The sequence below is a fragment of the Carica papaya genome, chromosome 3 (assembly GCF_054855325.1).
Source record: "Carica papaya isolate Zhongbai chromosome 3, ASM5485532v1, whole genome shotgun sequence".
Taxonomy (NCBI): domain Eukaryota; kingdom Viridiplantae; phylum Streptophyta; class Magnoliopsida; order Brassicales; family Caricaceae; genus Carica; species Carica papaya.
The window spans coordinates 29,694,824-29,714,475 of NC_142311.1; positions in this window are offsets into that span (position 1 = coordinate 29,694,824).

Below are 19,652 nucleotides of genomic sequence, written 5' to 3' on the forward strand. Positions count from 1 at the left end.
GAGTGAGAGGAGAGGTTGAGAGCATAAAATAGTAGAGAGAGAGTGAGTGACGCACCAGAATAATACACGTTTTCTGTATGTGTATCAAAGAAGAAATTACTTCTTCTTAATGAGGTGAATCATTTTTTTCTCTTCTTATTTGTTCATTTTAGTTCTTTGGTGTTCTAAGACCATTTATATTTGGAAGATTAACTCTTAAATTATTGTTGCAAGTCCCAGAACTGCACGTGAGCAATGACTCTGTTCAGATAAGCGTCTCTTTTCTGTTATAATTACTTTCCTATTTCGTTTTTCTTTTACAAATTTATAATCAAGCATTAGAATGTGTTAAAAATGTTAAAATTTATTTTCAAGTAGAAAAACAAATCACAAATTTGAATTTAACCTAAAAACATCACCCAACTTTGCATTTGCATGCACAATCACAATGAATTGCAGAGAAAAATCTTCAAAATTTTAATAATTTTTTCGTGTGATTTAACTTATGTCTCGTGTATTTATCAGATAAGATAAATGATATTTTAAATTATACAAAAATGGTCTTTATAGATTAATTTGCATATATATGGTAAATTCTTTTAAAAATCAAAACTAATTGGTGTTTTAAATGGATAGAGTGAGTGAGTGTTATTTGTATTTTTGTGTTAATTTTTATTTATTAATTTTATGAATTTTAATATTTAATTATTACATTGATTTAGTAATAATTAAATGATAAATAATTATTAACAAAACAAAAAAAAAAAACGAAAAACATAAGCTCATGAATAATTTAATTTTATTTTAATGCCACCATCACAATTACCTTACCAAAATTTCATCTCATAATACAGTTTACACGATTTTACAATTGAACTTTTACAAATTTCTATTTTTTCCCCATTTTTATTAAATTTTCTTTCTTGGTTCTTCCCAAAGATCTCAACATCTCCAACTGTCCAGCCAATGGGAAAGTCCCCATGCTGGGCCCTTGGCCTAGTGGGCTCCCGTGAAGGCTCCTCGGTATGATTTCATGCCGATCGAACCAGCTCGATCAGCTGGCCTATTGCACAAGCAACTGACCCAATGAAAATAGACTCTGTGTAATGGCACACTGCCAGTTTTCCATATTTGGCATTCACAGATGCCCGGATCATCTCTGCACCCTCCGACTTGGCATCTGCATTTCTACACCACGCCAGAGAAGTTCTAGGCCATTATGGGTGCCTGAAAAAATTTTCCTTCCGTGAACTAGTACTGCATAACAGCACTGCATAACCATAGGGCACTTTAGTGCCCGGCATTTTGATCAGAGACATATCAACTTCTATTTTTATTCCCTTTTTATTTTAGTTTTAATAATAATTATTCATCATTTAATTTGTTCTAAATAAATATAATAATTAAATGTTAAAACTCATTAAATTAGTAAATAAAAATCACAAAAAAAATGTAAATGTCACTCACTCTATCCATTTAAAACACTGTTTAGTTTTAATTTTTGAAAGAGTTTACTATATGCAAATTAATCTATAAAGGTCATTTTTTGTATAATCTAAAATATTATATATTTTACCTAATAAATGCATAAGACATAAGCTAAATTGCACGAAAGAATTGTTGAAATTTTGACGATTCTTCTCTGCAATTTAGTAAATTATGCATGCGCAGTTGAGTGATGTTTTTAGGTTAGATTCGGGTTTGTAATTTGTTTTACTGCTGAAAAATAAGTTCTAACATTTCTAAACACGTTGTCCTAATGATTGATTATGAATTTATAAAAGAAAAATGTAACAAAAAAGGAATTGGAATGGAGAACAAATGCCTACCTAAACAGAGGTGTTGTTCAGGTGCAACAGCTACTATTCTAAGTTCTGGGACTTGTAGAAATAATTTAATAGCTAATTTTCCGAATAAAAATATATTTAAGACACCAAAAAAGTAAAAGGAATAAATTAGAAGAGGAAGAAATGACTCACCTCATCAAGAAGAAGCAATTTCTCCTCTAATACTCACACAGAACACGTGTTCTGTTCTGGGGCATTACTCTCTCTCTCTCTCTTTATACTATTTTCTACTCTCAACCTCCCCTCTCATTCACTTTAACTGGAATTTTGGGTTTGAAGAAGATGAAGACAAAGTTGTGAAGAGAAGGAAGCCTTTATCTAAATTTACCAACATCTTAGTCGGCTACACAAATGCACGGCATCCCAGCCATTGATATGTTGGATGGCCGACCACAACTGGCAAAGATGGCAAGTTTTCTTGACATCTAGTCAGTCATCACAACAACGCCCCAGCCATCTTCATGGATCTGATGAATAGGGTCTTCAGAGAATTTCTAAATCAATTTGTTATCGTGTTCATCGATGACATCCTGATCTACTCAAAAAGCAGAGAAGAACATGCTCACCATCTAGCCAAGGTTTTGCAGGTTCTCAGAAGAAAGAAGCTATATGCAAAGTTGAGTAAGTGTGGATTCTGGCTTGAGCAGGGAACCTAGGGATTGCCCGTAAGCGCAGTGAAAATCCAGTTTTCGGCTTCGAATCAGGTAAGGACCCCTCACCCTATTTCCTATCACGGAATTAAAGTTTAATAAATGATAAAACTGTATTCGTATGAATTAAATAGATATACATAATTATTACGGTTGCTAATGGAGCCCGAACCGGACATATTTCTATGTCAGTTCCTGTTTTATTTATTTTACAGTCTAAATGCAATATGGTATGTGATTTATTTATTATATGGTTTCGAATGCATGAATCACTATTTACTTCATTATGGCTTGATTTTGTGAATCCGATGATATGCTTGCCTTGTTGGATGCTCGTTACTTATTTAAGTATTCGTGTTTATGTGAGAAACGAAAAACTAAGAAAACGTAGAAAAGGTATGTGAATTGAAAAATAGATAAGCTGACAGACTCACTAGATATCCTTAGAGATAGTGGACAAACCGGGTCCATAGGGAACCCTACCGGGAACGTTGTCTCATACCAGACGGGGTATAGAGACTTTAAATGTTTTGGCGCTCATACCAGACGGGGTATGGGGACGACCCACTTCACCCTTATACTGAACGGGGTATGGGGACGGCCCTGAAAATTAAATTTGTTAAGGAAATGGTTCACGGGTAGCGGGGACCCCTATAGATCCCCACAGATACTAGTAAGTTGATAAAAAGGGGGCAACTGTTGTTTGATGATTAAAATATAAAAGTATGACATGTACTCTGTTACAGATTATGTATGAATTTATGATATCTGTGATGTTATTGTTTCCATGGGTCGTTTTTATAAATCTCACTGAGATAAGTGAACGGTAAATGGTTTGATTATTGATAAATAAATTTACTTGAAACTTGTGCTCCATTGGTTGTTTTTGATTTTCTACCAACCTTTACTTCTGTGACAGTGATATAATGTGATGTCTTTACTGGGCTAGTGTAGCTCATTCCTTACTTAACCATTTCAGATCAGGAGAACTTGGTTCCTGAGCCCGATCTACAAGAAGACGACAAGTAGATACCTAGATGTTTATTAGTTTCTTTTATAGTCTTTCATTTCTAATATTTTCCTTTAGAGGACTTATTTTCGATATTGTTAGTACGTTTAAGTTATTATGTAAGGGATATTAACCAGAACCTTTTATTTCGCTTCCGCACTTATATTCTTTATATATATTTCTTTTTTAAATTTCAGGGGTCGTTACAGTTGGTATCAGAGACGCGTTCCTCGGACTCGTCCCTTACACAATAATACTTAGAGAAATATCAAACCAATGAATCATTACTCAACCCTGCCTTGTGAAATGCAGGTGCAGAGAGATTAGGAGAGGAAGACCCCCACTAAACCGAGCAGCCCGGGATGGTTCGCTTCGAGAAGATGTTGACAGAATATTTGAGATGCTGGAAAGACTCATTGCTGCCCAGCAGGGTCGAGAGGAGAGAAGGGAGCTACCCGACCCTCCCCTGCTACCACAAGTTGAGCCACCACTATAGCGAGAGGATCTTGAGCCACCCCGGTACAAGCTTGCTCCTCCACAGTACCACACGGTACCACCGCCGCAGTATAATTCGATGACCCAGCCACAGTACTGCCCCGCACCGCCACAATATAATCCAGTGCCCGCACCATATCAGTAAGTACCACCACAGGGCCCCCTAGTCTATCCTTAGCCAGGCCTAGTCCCTTTTCCATGGGACCCAGCTCCTTCCATGATTAACCCGGGCTACATAGAGAGGTACAGGAGACTGAACCCATCCACTTTTGCTGGAGAATCCTCTTTTGAAGATGCCCAGTACTGGTTAGCGGAGACGGAGAAGGCTTTCAAGACCTTAGGAATGGCTCCTGAGTAGAGGGTCACCCTTGCTACCTACATGTTAGTGGGAGAAACAGATCGTTGGTGGGAACTCAAACAGACCACTCTGCCTGTTCCAGTTACTTGGGAACAGTTCTTAGCAGCCTTCCATGCAGAGTATCTCCCAGAGCACATCCGACATCTTAAGGAGATGGAGTTTGTCCAGTTGGTCCAGGGGAACATGACAATGTCAGAATATGCCCGTAAGTTCCTGGAGTTGGGCCGATATTCCCTTGAGACGTTGATGGAAGAGGGCAGGAAGGCTAAGAGGTTCCAGTGGGGCCTCCGCTCAGAGATCAAGCAGCACCTATTTGTACTGGAGCTTAAGACATACTTAGCCGTTCTGGCCAAAGCACAGTTAGTGGAGAAGAGCCTCCACACCCTCCCTCAGTCATTAGGGAACCACAGACCAGCACCTACTACGCCTGTCCAACAGAACAAGAGGCCCAAAATGTGATCGAGGCTCCCCCTCAGGCTCCAGTGGTAGGACGTGGTAAGATCTGTCAGCATTGCAGCAGGGATGACGGGGACCGACCATGTTACCGCCTCAACAACACTTGTCGCATATGTGGTAGTGCCTAACACTATGCGAGAGAGTGCCCAAGGAACTAGAATCAAGGAAGACCTCCTATTCAAGGTAGGGCTTATAACCTCACCCAGCAGGATGCCGACACTGACCCGAACGTAGTACAGGGTATGTACACTATCTGTAACCATCTTGCTCATATTTTGTTTGACACTGGTGCATCACATTCATTTGTTTAACCTATTTTTGCATCCAAATTTAATGTATTACCTGATAAACTTAATTCAATGTTATTTGTATCTACTGCTGGGAGTGCAACATTACTAGGAGAAGTTGTCTACAAGGCTTGTGTCGTGGAGATAGCAAATAGGAAACTGAGTGTAGACCTGATAGAATTAGTCACAAGGGATTTTGATATAATTTTATGGATGAATTAGCTAGCGGCGTATCACGCCACCATAGATTGCTTTAGCAAGAAGGTTGTATTCACTCCTCCTAATGGGGAGCCATTTATAAATGAATAAAATCATTTAGTACTTATTTCTTGATGGCAAATTTTCTTAATTGTTGAGTGCCTTAACCTTGCTACTTTCTCTAACTAGGCAAACCCAAGAAAGAGAATTATATTCAAGAGATTTTGGTAGTCCGAGACTTTCCAGATGTATTTCTGGATGAACTACTTGGGCTACCAGTAAACAGGGAAGTCGAGTTCACCATAGATCTATAACCTGGCACCCAACCTATTTCAGTTTTTCCTTACCGCATGAGCCGCGTTGAGATGGAGGAGCTGAGGAAACAGATCACTGAATTGCAAGACAGTGGTTTTATCAGACATAGTGTGTCCCCTTGGGGTGCCAGAGTCACTTTTGCCAGGAAGGGTGATGGAACATTGAGGCTATGTATTGATTACAGAGGATTGAACAGGGTCACCATCAAGAACAAGTATCCCCTTCCCAGAATTGATGACCTTTTTGATCAGTTGCAGGGTGCGCAGGTATTCTCCAAAATAGATCTGCGATTAGGTTACCATAGGTGAAAATAAGAACAGAAGACATCCCCAAGACGGCCTTTTGAACCAAGTATGGACATTATGAGTTCCTGGTTATGCCATTTGGGCTAACCAATGCCCCAGCCATCTTCATGGATCTGATGAACAGGGTCTTCAGAGAATTCCTAAATCAATTTGTTATCGTGTTTATCGATGACATCCTGGTTTACTCAAAAAGCAGAGAAGAACATGCTCACCATCTAGCCAAGGTTTTGCAGGTTCTCAGAAGGAAGAAACTGTATGCAAAGTTGAGTAAGTGTGGATTCTGGCTTGAGTAGACCGCCTTCCTAGGACACATCATATCAAAGGATGGAGTGTCAGTGAATCCTAAAAAAGGTTAAAGCGGTGCTCGGCTGGGAGAAATTGACATCAATTAAAGAAATTCGCAGCTTTCTGGGAATGGCGGGCTATTACCGTAAGTTCGTTGAAGGATTTTCTAGCCTAGCAGCTCCCCTAACCTGACTCACAAAGAAGAATGCCAAGTTTGAGTGGAACGAGGACTCTAAAAAAAGTTTTCCAGAACTAAAGAAGCGGCAGACTACTGCACCTGTGCTGGCCTTACCGAGTGGATCAGGGGGATTCCTCCTATCTAGGCCTGGGTTGTGTCCTAATACAGCATGGGAAGGTCATAGCTTATGGGTCTAGACAGTTAAAGAGCCATGAAAAAAATTATCCCACCCACGACTTAGAGCTTGCCGCAATCATACACGCCTTGAAGACCTGGCGCCATTATTTATACAAAGAGACCTTTCAGATCTATACCGATCACATGAATTTGAAACATATATTCACTCAGAAAGATCTCAACATGCATTAGAGAAGGTGGATAGAACTTCTTAAAGACTATGATTGTGATATCTTGTACCATCCGGGTAAGGATAACGTGGTAGCCGATGCACTTAGCAGGAAAAGTACAGGTATCTTAGCCCATTTGATGGTATCAGAATACAGGCCAATTGGGGCTACACAATAGGTTCAACTTCAGGACTTGAGGAGAGCCACATGTTTGAGCCATTTGACCGTGCAGCCTGAGCTGATATAGAGAATAAGGAAAACTCAGTTAGCTGATCCCGCCCTAGTAGCCCTTAAGAACAATGCAGAACAGGGAGTTAGTTCAGAATTTCGAGTCTCTGCCGATGGGTTACTCCGATTTCAGGACAAGGTGTGCGTTCCGAATAACAATGAGTTAAAGAGAGACATTATGACTGAGGCCCATAGCTCAAAGTTTGTCATGCATCCCAGAAGCACTAAAATGTACCAAAGCATGCGACCCCAATTTTGGGGGAATGGGATGAAAAGGGACATAGCTGACTTTGTGTCTAAGTGCTTGATATGTTAGCAGGTCAAGGCAGAGCATCAGCGCCTAGGCGGGCTACTTCAGCCTTTACCGATTCCAGAATGGAAGTGGAAATATATCGCCATGGACTTCGTGACAGGGTTACCTAAGGCACACGCAGGACATGACGCCATCTGGATAATTGTTGACCGGCTCACCAAGTCTTCCCACTTCTTAGCCATCAGAATGACCGATCCCTTGGACAAGTTGACAAGAATGTATATCCGAGAAATAGTCAGATTACATGGAGTTCCAGTGACAATGGTGTCTGACAGGGACCCTAGGTTCACTTCTCAATTTTGGAGTAGCTTTCAGCAAGCCATGGGAATGAAGCTGTCCCTCAATACTGCCTTCCACCCTCAGACTGATGGACAATCAGAAAGGACAATCCATACACTTAAAAATATGCTTCGATCTTGTGTCCTTGACTTTGGGGGCCATTGGGATGACCATCTGCCTCTGATAGAATTTGCCTACAACAACAGCTACCAAGCGAGCATTGGCATGGCTCCGTATGAGGCGTTATATGGGCGTCCATGCAGATCGCCGATTTGTTGGGAAGAAGTGGGCGATAGAAAATTGTTCGACCCGGAGCTAGTAGAGGAGACCACGTCCAAGATAGTTAAGATCAGAAGGAACATTCAGACAGCTCAGAGCAGGCAGAAGAGTTATGCAGACACCTGGAAGAGAGATTTAGCATTTGAGAAAGGCAACCGGATGTTCCTTAAGGTCACCCATTTCAAGGGAATTAGTAGGTTCAGTAGGAGGGGAAAACTGAACCCCCGATTTATTGGACCATTTGAAATCTTAGATAGGATCGGTACTGCCGGCTACAAACTAGTACTGCCTCCAGAACTCTCCAAGGTCCACAATGTGTTCCATGTATCCATACTGCGTAAATATAACCCGGACCCCTCTCATGTCTTGGCTCATGAACCGCTTCCACTCCAGGAGAACTTACTTATGAGGAAGTACTAGTTGGTATTACGAACCGAAAGAACAGATTACTCCACAACCGGAATCCTTTGTAAAGGTCGTGTAGCAGAACCACACGCCAAGGGAGGCTACATGAGAGCTAGAATCAGACTTTAGAGCCCAATACCCCCAGTTGTTCGATCAAGAATAAGAGGCAAATTTGAGGGATCAAATTTCTTTAAGGGAGGAGAGTTGTAACACTCAAGAATTTTTATTTTTATTTTATTATTATTATTATTATTATTATTTTATTATTTTTAATTAATTCTAAATAAATATAATTAAGTATTAATAGAATTTAATTTATTTAAAATTATTTTAATTTATTTTAATAGAAATAATAATAATAAAAATAATAAAAGGGAAAAAAATTTCTTAGGAATTTAATTGAAAATAATTTTGGAAAAAAGGGGTGAAAATTTGGGTTATGGGGGTATTTTTGAAAGAAAATTTAAAAATCAGGAGTTAAAATATAATTTTAAAAAATTGTGCCACGTCAGCTGCCCGGTCAGCAGCCCCAGCCAACCAGAACGCGCCGTGTGGTAGAGACACTGACGCGGGAGGCCACGCGGAAGGGAGCTACGTGGGTGATTCGCGTGCGCGCGATCGAACTGCTAAGATCCGTTCCCACGTGCACGGACAGCCCAGATAAAAAAGGCGCAATGATGGCCCAGATTATACGCGCACGGACGGCCTAGATTGAATCGCGCACGGACGGCCCAGATTGCATCGCGATAAACGGTCCAGATTCATTTTTTTTTAATTGTGATCAGACTGTTCAGATTAAATGGCGATGGACGACTCAGATTAAAAGCGAAAGGTTATAAAGAATCTCATCCACACCCTAACCCTAACCCTAGTCGCCAGAGCCCTCGCCGGAGAAGACAACCCAACCGCCACCCGCCACCGCACCGGAGCACTTTTCGGCCGCCAAACGAGGTAAAAATTCTCCCATTGGCTCACAATTCGATTCTAAACCCACCTGTGGCCAAATCGGAGCCAAAACACCGGCCAATTGGCTGGAAAATACCGCCGCAGATTTTCTCGATTTTTGCCTCCGATGAGGCCCTTCTCGATTCCCATTCGATGTAATTTTTACACCATTGTGACAACCGTTCCTTCCTCTATAGGTTGACCGGAACAAAACACCAAATCACGACTCGAGCTGGAGGAGCCACCGCACCGGAGAGCCCCACCGCCAGTAAGTTTTGGTTTTTGGTGTTTTTTCGGCCCACCGAGGGCCCTAGGGGTGTTTTCTCACAGGAACCAATGCAAGTTTGGCCGAATTCAGCCAAAAACAGCTAGAAACAGCCAACCCGAGGCGGATCGCCGTTGATGTCACCGGAGCACGGCGGAGCCGCCGTGCCAAAATTCTGAAATTGGTCGAATATGCCTTGGGTATGATTTTTGAGTTATTTGGGACATGTGTAGGTACCGTAAGCGTGTTTCAGTTCCTGAGAGAAAATTCAAGGAACCCAGAGACTGCCCGTAGGAACAGTGAAAATTAAGTTTTCGGTTTCGAATCAGGTAAGGACCCCTCACCCTATTTTCTATCACGGAATTAAAGTCTAATAAATGATAAAACTGTATTTGTACGAATTAAATAGATATGTATAATTATTACGGTTACTAATGAAGCCCGAACTGGACATATTTCTCTGTCAGTTCCTATTTGATTTATTTTAGTCTAAATGTAGTATGGTATGAGATTTATTTATTCTATGGTTTCGAGTGCATGAATCACTTTTTACTTCATTATGGCTTGATTTTGTGAATCTGATGATATGCTTGCCTTGTTGGATGCTCGTTACTTGTTTAAGTATTCATGTTTATGTGAGAAACAGAAAACTAAGAAAAACGTAGAAAATGTATGTGAATTGAAAAATGGATAAGTTGACAGCCTCACTAGATATCCTGAGAGATGGTGGACGGACCGGGTCCATAGGGAACCCTACCGGGAATGTTGTCTCATACCGGACGGGGTATGGAGACTTTAAATATTTTGGCGCTCATACCGGACGAGGTATGGGGACGACCCGCTTCACCCTCATACCGGTCGGGGTATTGAGGTTTATTGTTTGGCACCCATACCGGACAGAGTATAGGGACGGCCCTAAAAATTAAGTTTGTTAAGGGAATGGTTCACGGGTAGCGGGGACCCCTATGGATCCCCACAGATACTAGTAGGCTGATAAAAAAGGGGCAACTGTTGTTTGATGATTGAAATATAAAAGTACGACATGTACTATGTTACAGATTATGTATGAATTTATGATATCTGTGATGTTATTATTTCCATGGGTCGTTTTTATAAATCCCACTGAGGTAAGTGGACGGTAAATGGTTTGATTATTGATAAATAAATTTACTTGAAACTTGTGCTCCATTGGTTGTTTTTGGTTTTCTACCAACCTTTACTTCTGTGACGTGATATAGTGTGATGTCTTTACTGAACTAGTGTAGCTCATTCCTTATTTAACCATTTCAGATCAGGAGAACTTAGTTCCTGAGCCCGATCTACAAGAAGACGGTTAGTAGATACCTAGATGTTTATTAGTTTCCTTTATAGTCTTTCATTTCCAATATTTTCCTTTAGAGGACTTATTTTCGGTATTGTTAGTACGTTTAAGTTATTATGTAAGGGATATTAACCAGAATCTTTTATTTCGCTTCCGCACTTATATTCTTTATATATATTTCCTTTTTAAATTTTCGGGGTCGTTACATTTCATCCCTAAATTCTCTTTGTTTTTTTCATTGATTGCATGATTTTTATTAATTAATTTAATACATTTGTTTGTTTCTTTTGAAAAATTTACAATACTTTACAATAATGTCATTATTATTTTAATGTAATATTTTAGTTAAAATCATATATTTATATACCAATATATAAAAATATGTTAAAATTTTATATTTAAAACATGATCTAATTGTTAATAAAAATTCTAAAATACCATTTAACATCTTACACAATGTAATATAAAAAATATAAATCAATAATGATAACATTTTGAACTCTAAACGAAAGTTTTATATGGTCACAACATTTAGCACCTTGTGAGCCTTTTAAATGATTATATACTCGTACAAACTTTAAAATTTAATATTAACTTAATTTATTACTAATCTTATAAGTTTAATTAATGTAATACCTTTGTAAGTTTTTTGACTTAACTTTAACTTATTACTGACCTTGTACGAAATTTTAAAAGAAAATTATACATAAAAAAATTATTCCACCACATAGTTTATTAAAGCTTAAAAATGAAAAATTCATCCTCCTTGGAAGCTTTTCTATTCAAGTAATCAATTTGTTCTCTCTTCCTCTTAGCTCACAGTAAACTTTTTTTTTCCTCACATTATGTTGTCTCTTTATTCATCATTTATTTTTTTAAAATTTTAAAAAAATAATTTTATTGAGATAATGATAGAAGTTTATCAACACTCATAAGGTAAAAAGTCACGTTATACAAAAATATTAACTTTACTTTACAATAATATGATTAGTTTTTTTAATAATATATCTCTACTTTAGATAATGTATTTATATGCCAATATATAAAGTTTTGTTAGTAATTAACCTTAGAAAAAAGATCTAATTGTTAATAAAAAAATTTAAATACCCTTTAACATCATACTCAAAGCATAGTGTAATATAAAAAAATAAATCGATAACAAAAACAATATAAAATACATAGAGAAGGTAATTGCGATACTTATTCTTTGCATCAATTAAGAAGGCTAACTAATTATTGAAGAATAATTATAATATGATAAGAGAATAAATGTGTAGGGTTTATTATTTTATCCAAGCTGTGAAAAATGTAAATCTTATTTTATACTATAACTTATGAAATCTTTGAACTCAGAAAAAGAATCATAAAATATTTAAAGTAAATAGAGAATTGTGGCTATTTAAAATGTGATTTCTTAAATAAAGAATGCATTTCTATTTGGGACGTGATTTTATTATACTTATTGGATATTTTATTTAATTTATATAAAATGCTTATTAAGATTGATTTTATTAGTTTTATGGCTGCCATTATAGTACAAAATGAGTCCTTTCAAATAAAATTTACTTTTGAGTTTAATTTTTATGCGGAAGAACTTGTTAGCCATTTACTTTAAAATATAAGAAATAATTTTGTTGAGATAATGTTAAAAGTTTATTACGTCGTAATATATTTTTTTGAATTATAAGCAACAACTTGATCTTATGGTCTTTTTAATCTAAAAAACTTATAACAATTTATATAGTTTTACAACTTTTTTTCAATTTTTAGAAGATGAATTTTATGGGAATTCAAAATTCTGGATGAAGATGGTGAGCGCTATTGGAACAATGAAGCTCAAAAGGAAATGTGAATTAAGAAAAATGAGATAGATGGAAATAGCTTTGAATATTTTTTGCTAACTATTTTTTAATTTCGTAATTTTTGTTTTTAAAACACCAATTTAATGATAATAGTTAACTAAGTCTATCCTCTTCACATTTCTTTACTATACTATACATACATATGTATGTAGAGTTATTATCTTGATAATTGATTAAAATTACATAATTAAGTGTAAGTGCTTCAGAATATAAATAATTTGTCGACCATACAAGTATGACACTATAAATTCTTTTTAAAAAATTATATAAACAAAACTTAGAGAATCAAAATGACTTAATAATTTTTTATTTCAAATTAGTGATTTAAGAATAAAAAATACGTAACAAAAATTAACTAATTTTCTAAATTTAAAGCTACAAATATTTCACAATTTTTTTATACACATATGGTATATATAAAAAAAGTGTGGTAAAGTTTAATTTATTTTATTGATTTTGTCATAATACTATTATATAAGAGAACTTCATCAAATTCCTTACAAGAAATCAAGATTCTTATTTGATAGAAATTTGTGATATGCAACTGGATTTTTTTATCTTTAAATGCGTTTATTATTTTCTGAGAAACAATAGTTTATTAAACAATTGGATATATTTCCTATTATTCAAAAGTCTTGGATTCATGAAAAATTGATCATTAATTCTTTTTTTTTTGGTTAAGTATGAATGCTTGATCAACATGCTAAAATTTTTATTTCATCCCTAAATTCTCATTGTTTCTTATTATTGATTTCGTAGTTTTTTTTTTTAATTAATGTGATACATTTGTTTGTTTCTTTTGAAAAGTTTAGTATACTTTACAATAATGTGATTAGTTAATTTAATACAATATTTTAGTTTAAATAATATATTTATATACCAATATATAAAAATAAATTAAAATTTAACATAAAAAACATTATCTAATTGTTAATTAAAATTCTAAAATAACATTTGACATCCTACATACTGTAATATAAAAAATATTTAGTACCTTGTGAACCTTTTAAATGATTGTATACTCATACAAACTTTACTTTCTAATATTAACTTAACTTATTGCTGATCTTTTAAGTTTAATTAATGAGATACATTTGTAAATTTTTTGAGTTACCTTAGCTTATTACTGAACTCGTACGAAAATTTAAAAGATAATTATACATAAAAAAATTATTCTACCACATTGTCTATTAGAGCTTAAAAATGAAAAATTCATCCTCCTTGGAAGCTTTTCTATTCAAGTAATAAATGTGTTCTCTCTTCCTCTTAGCTCACAGTCAATTTTTTTTCCTCACATTATGTATAAATGGATGCATATAAATATATATATATATATATATATATATATATAAGATGGAATTATCAATTAATATTAAGTAGGTGGGATTGGTGGCATAGAGATGCAATTAGCAATTCAATGTGTACTAGTCCAAAACATCAAGTCTTATGATAAAATAAACCACTCTTAAGATACTCATTATTTTTATAACTTTGTGACATAGTTTACTTGTTTTAGTATCTATCATTTGTCAGATAACTTTTATAGAAAGAAGGAATACCCACAAGATCTCATATTTGTATATAAGTAAAAAATTATTTAATTTTTTATTTGTCCCACAATTTTTATGGGCAGAAGGAATACGTAAAAGATCTTTTATTTGTATAGAAGTACAAAATCAAATATTACAACTTGTTGTATTTAGAGGTCCGGAACTTAAAAGGAAATAAAGTTATAAACTAAATGCAGAAGCGAAATAATAGAGTTTAAGATTTACATTCCTTATACAATAATTCAGAATGTCCAATAGGGCTACGGGAATGTCCATTCTAAAAGAACGAATGAAAATCAAAAAAATAAACAAAAGACAATATACTGAACATTCTAGAACGACCTTCACTAGCTTTTGAAGGGAGTCCGGGTGATGAGCTATTCACAACCCTCTTGTTGATCGAGATTTGGGTCTTGGTCCCCTTGATCTGAAATAGTTAATGAAAGGGTGAGCTACACTAGCCTAGTAAGAATATCACACTCCTCACCGATACAGAAACTGAAGGTTAGTAAAAATCATAAAAATAACCAATGGAGATCTTGATTTAAGTAAATTCATTTATCATAAAGAAAACTATTTATTGCATATTTTTACTGTTGCTAGATTTCCAAAATCGACCTATAAAGATAATAACTCAAATAACATTCTAATCTCATATTCAAGTGAGTAAGAACAACAACTTTTCCTTTTTATTTGCCTACTGGTATCCCTGGGAGCCCATAGGGATGTCCCACTACGCGTGAACCAATATCCAACATTGTTAACTAACTGGCCGTCCCCATACCCCATTCGGTATGAGGGCCAAAAATACCATCCCTCAATATCCCGTTCGGTATGAGGGTGAATCGGGCCATCTCTAAATCCCATCCGATATAAGCGCCAAAAATACCATCTCTCGATACCCTGTTCGGTATGAGGCAATGTTCACGGTAGGGTTTTCTGTGTACCCGGTCTGTCCACCATCTCACAGGATATCTAGTAAGACCACCATTCATTAATTCACATAACCAAACAATCTTCCGTTTGCATATTAATTTCAAATTTGACAAATCACCGTAAATCATGCAAGACAAGCAATATATATATCAAGGAAGCACAACTGAATCATTTAACTATTCCAGTATATTATCATGTATTTAAAGTTGTTAATTCAACAATCAGTTAAACAGGACAAATAAATAACTAATCGGTTCCAGCTCCATTAGTAACTTGTAATTATTCTCAAAGTTTTTCTAAATTATACAAAATACCATATTATCGATTATCAAGCTTCAATTTCGTAACAGAGAATAAGGTGAGGGATTCTTACACGAATCGGTATTTGAAACACCAAACTTTCTACTGCGTCTATTAGCCATCTCGAATTTTCTGAATTTTTATGCGGAGATTAAAATACGCTTCACGTACCTAAAATACCCTAAAAACCAAAAATCAATGTTAAAAATCCTTTTATGGCCAATTTTGGGGTTCCGGCACGGCGACACCACCATGCTCCAGCAACAACACTGCCACCCGTGGTGGTAGTTTGCCTCGGCTTAGCTGTTTTTGGCTAGTTTTGGATAGTTTCGGCCAATTTTATATCCATCCCTGTGAGAAAATACGTTAGGTGGTCTCGGTTGGCCGAAAAAAATCAAAAACTAAAAACCTATAGGTGGTGAAATTTTTCAGTGCGGCGGCTCCGCCGACTCACCATCATGACTGGGTGTTTTTCTTCAATTGACCTATAGAAAAAATAACGATGAACACAATGGTGGAAAAATCGCACGAATCGGGAAACGGGAAGGGGCTCATTAGAGGCGGTTGCAGGTTTTGCCTGCGGCAGCGTCGCCAGACTTTGTCTGCAATTTTCGGTTCACCCTTCATTTATTTTGCTCCAATTTGGCCATGGAGGTGTTAGGAATCAAATTCTGAGTGGATATGAGAATTTTTACCTTTTTTGGTGATAAGAGGTGGCTCCAGCGCGGCAGCGGGCGGCGGTTGGCTCCCTTCTCCAGCGACTGGTTCTTCTTCTCTGGCAGGAGGCTAGCGGCTAGGGTTCAGGTTCAGTGTGATGCAAAATATTTATACTCATCTCGAATTAATCTGGACCGTTCATCACGTTTGATCTCGATCGTTCGATCGCGTTTAAAGAGAAAATGAATTTATACCGTTCTTCGCAATTTAATCTCGACCGTCCGATCGCGTTTAAAGAGATAACGAATCTAAGCCACTCATCGCATTTGATCACGACCATCTGATTACGCTTGAGAAGGGAACGGATCTGGACCGTCCACGCCCATGGGAATGCTTCCAAGTCGTCCGATCACGGGGCACGCAGATCGTCAGTGTGGCCTCCTGTGTGGCACCGAGTCAGCGTGCCTTTCCCCGCAGCGCGCTCTGGTTCGTCAAGATTGCTGATTGGGCGGTCCTACGTGTCAAAATTTTTTTTAATTGCATTCTAACCCCTAGTTTCTGATTTTTCTTTCAAAAACATCCTCCGACCCCAAATTTTCACCCTTTTTTTTCCCAAAATTGTTTTCAATTTCATCCTCAACCTATTTTTTCCTTAATTCGACATTAAATTAAAAAATTTTAATTTCAAAAATTGATTTTTATACATTTTTTAATGTTAAAATTAGTCCCAGGCCAAATTTCAGGCCTGGGTATTACACTGTAGATGTAAACAACATATCAAGGCCCAATGGTGAAAAGCAACAGTTTCATCGGGGCGAGTTCATTACCTGCACTTGGTGTAAAAAGTACCGATGCTTTCACCTCTGCACAACTAGGGATTACAGCCTCTATTATGATGCTTTGGCTAATAAAAGGTGAAGGTCCCCTGACTAGCCTTATGAGAGGTAAACCTATATCATTTGTTTTGTTGTATATACACATATTTATGTGCAAATCCACTACATGTTATGCAGATAATGTGTATATATGTGTTTTTAAAAGATAAACTGTGATGCTAATTAAGAAATGGCAAGTCGCAAAACTTGTAGAGGATGTACAAGAGATCCAAAATGCATAATGCACCTCTTGTGTCTCCTTTGGTTGCTACAAGTGTCACTTTAAGGATTGTAAGTGCTGCACCTGTATTTATTATATGTAGAATGCATAGCCCTAATATGCCCTAATCATCAATCTGGCTTAATGATTACGCATATTACAAGTTTCATCTTTCAAACTTTATGTTGACTATACATAAATTCCAGATTGCATGATCAAGTTTTTTTATTAACGGCTCGAGCTTGATCACCGCTTTTAATTAGAATCTGGATGCATGGGCCATCTTTGACCGCATAGTACATAAATCCCTATAGTGCTGTTGGCAGCATTTGTTGAGAATCTGGGTATGGAGGTGGTCGACAACAAGGCTCTTTAACTAGTCGTCATTTGTTAAGGTTCTCTAGCGACCATGCATTGGATACTCTCATCAAAAGTGCTTGTTGTTGTATGATAGGTGATGATTAGAATTGAAAATTTGTATTTGGAGTTTGGGTTTTAGAGAAGAGAAAGAAAACTCTTTGAAATTAATGAGAGAAGAATAAAAAGATAATAGAGGATTTATATATGTATATATGTATATTATTTTTATATTTCAAAAATTCTCTAATAATAATGCCACATATTGTTTAAGTAGGCATATTTATATTTGTAAAATATGCACATATAAAATATATTTAAAAGAAGTGTGGAGTATACTTAAATTTATTTTTTGATTTATCATAATCCTATTATTTAAAAATATTTTACTAACATCCTTTAATGAAAAAAAGAATATGATTCAATAAAAACTAGTGATATGATATTATCTTTCTTTTAAATATATGTAGACATTATTTCTTGAAAAATAATGGTTTATAAAGCATTTGTTTTCCCTAATACTCCAAATTCTTAGGTTCTACAAAAATAGTATCATTAAATTTTTTTGAGAGATAAAAGATAAAATGATTAAATAGATTGGTAGTAAGCCACCATCATAGAATGGTACATGGTCAAAGATTGTCTCAGCCTAAAAAATTAGTATATCCTATATAAATAGTAAGACAAGCATAATAAATTTTTTGAAAGTTTTATTGAAGTGACTATAAAGTCTTAGCTATCACTAAAAACTATATTTGTTATATAGCATCTTATCACTCCTTAAAACAAAACCTTTCTTTTGATGGGATGACTAATATTGAAGTAATATATATCTCATTAATAATTCAATCTAATATGATTAAACTAAATGTATTGGATTCATTTATCATAGTTTATTACGAAATAGTAAATAAACAATTATATGTCAAATTTAAATCAACATCGATCAGTATTGTTGGAAGGCTCATAAATAGATATTTGAGCTTGTCTCGATGCTTCTGAAGAATAAAAAGCTTGCAATAATAATATGTAATATTACAACCAATTTTAAGAGCATTTTTCTTAGGAGATACAAGAACCAAATTCCCAAGTTGATTGTTTTTCTCAAAAAAAACTTCACCAGCTCTATTTCATGCTCATCAAACTTAACCTATTTCCCTAACTCTTTCATTGCAATTTGGCTCATCTTGTATGGGGCCAATGAAATCAGTTGAGTAGGTGGCTGAAGATCGATGGTGAATTCCAATTCTCGATCTACAGGTAATGGTAGATCATTAGGGAAGACATCCAGGAATTTCCTAACTGCTCAAATTTCTTGGATATCAGTTCCTTTTCTTATCTTGCCTAATACATATTAAGAATGTTAAATAACATCACATAAATTAAAATCAATAGATTATTTTCTTTGTACAATTTATTTTTTTAAAATTGTAAGCAACAAAAACTCAACTTTCTTGTATTCTTAATCTAAAAAATCATTTAACAATTTATTTAATTTTACAATATTTTTTCAATTTTAGAAGATGATGAGTGCTATTGTAACAATAAAGCTCAAAAGGAAAAGTGAAGGAAGGAAAATGAGATAGATGGAATAGCTTTGAATATTTTTCACTAACTATTTTTTAATTTCACAATTTTTGTCTTTAGAAGATCAATTTAACGATAACAGATAATCACGTCTACCCTCTTCAAAATTCTTTACCATACTATACATACATATACATATATATTTATTATCTTGATAATTAATTAAAATTAGATAATTAGGTATTAAATGCTTCAAAATATAAATAAATTTGTCAACCGTATATGACATCACAATTTTTTCTTAAAAAAGTATATAAACAAAACCTAGAAGATCACAGTCACTTAATAATTTTTCATTTCAAATTAGTAATTTAAGAATAAAAAATATGTAACAAAAATGAGCTAATTTTTTAAATTTAAAGCTAAAGATGTTTCACATTTTTTATGTATACATATGGTCTACATAAAAAAAGTGTGGTAAAGTTGAATTTATTCTTTTGATTTTATCACAATAGTTTATTAAACAATTGAATACTTTTCCTAATATTCAAAAGTCTAGGCTTCATGAAAAATGTGATCATTAATTCTTTTTTTTTTTGTTAAGTATGAATGCTTGATCAACAT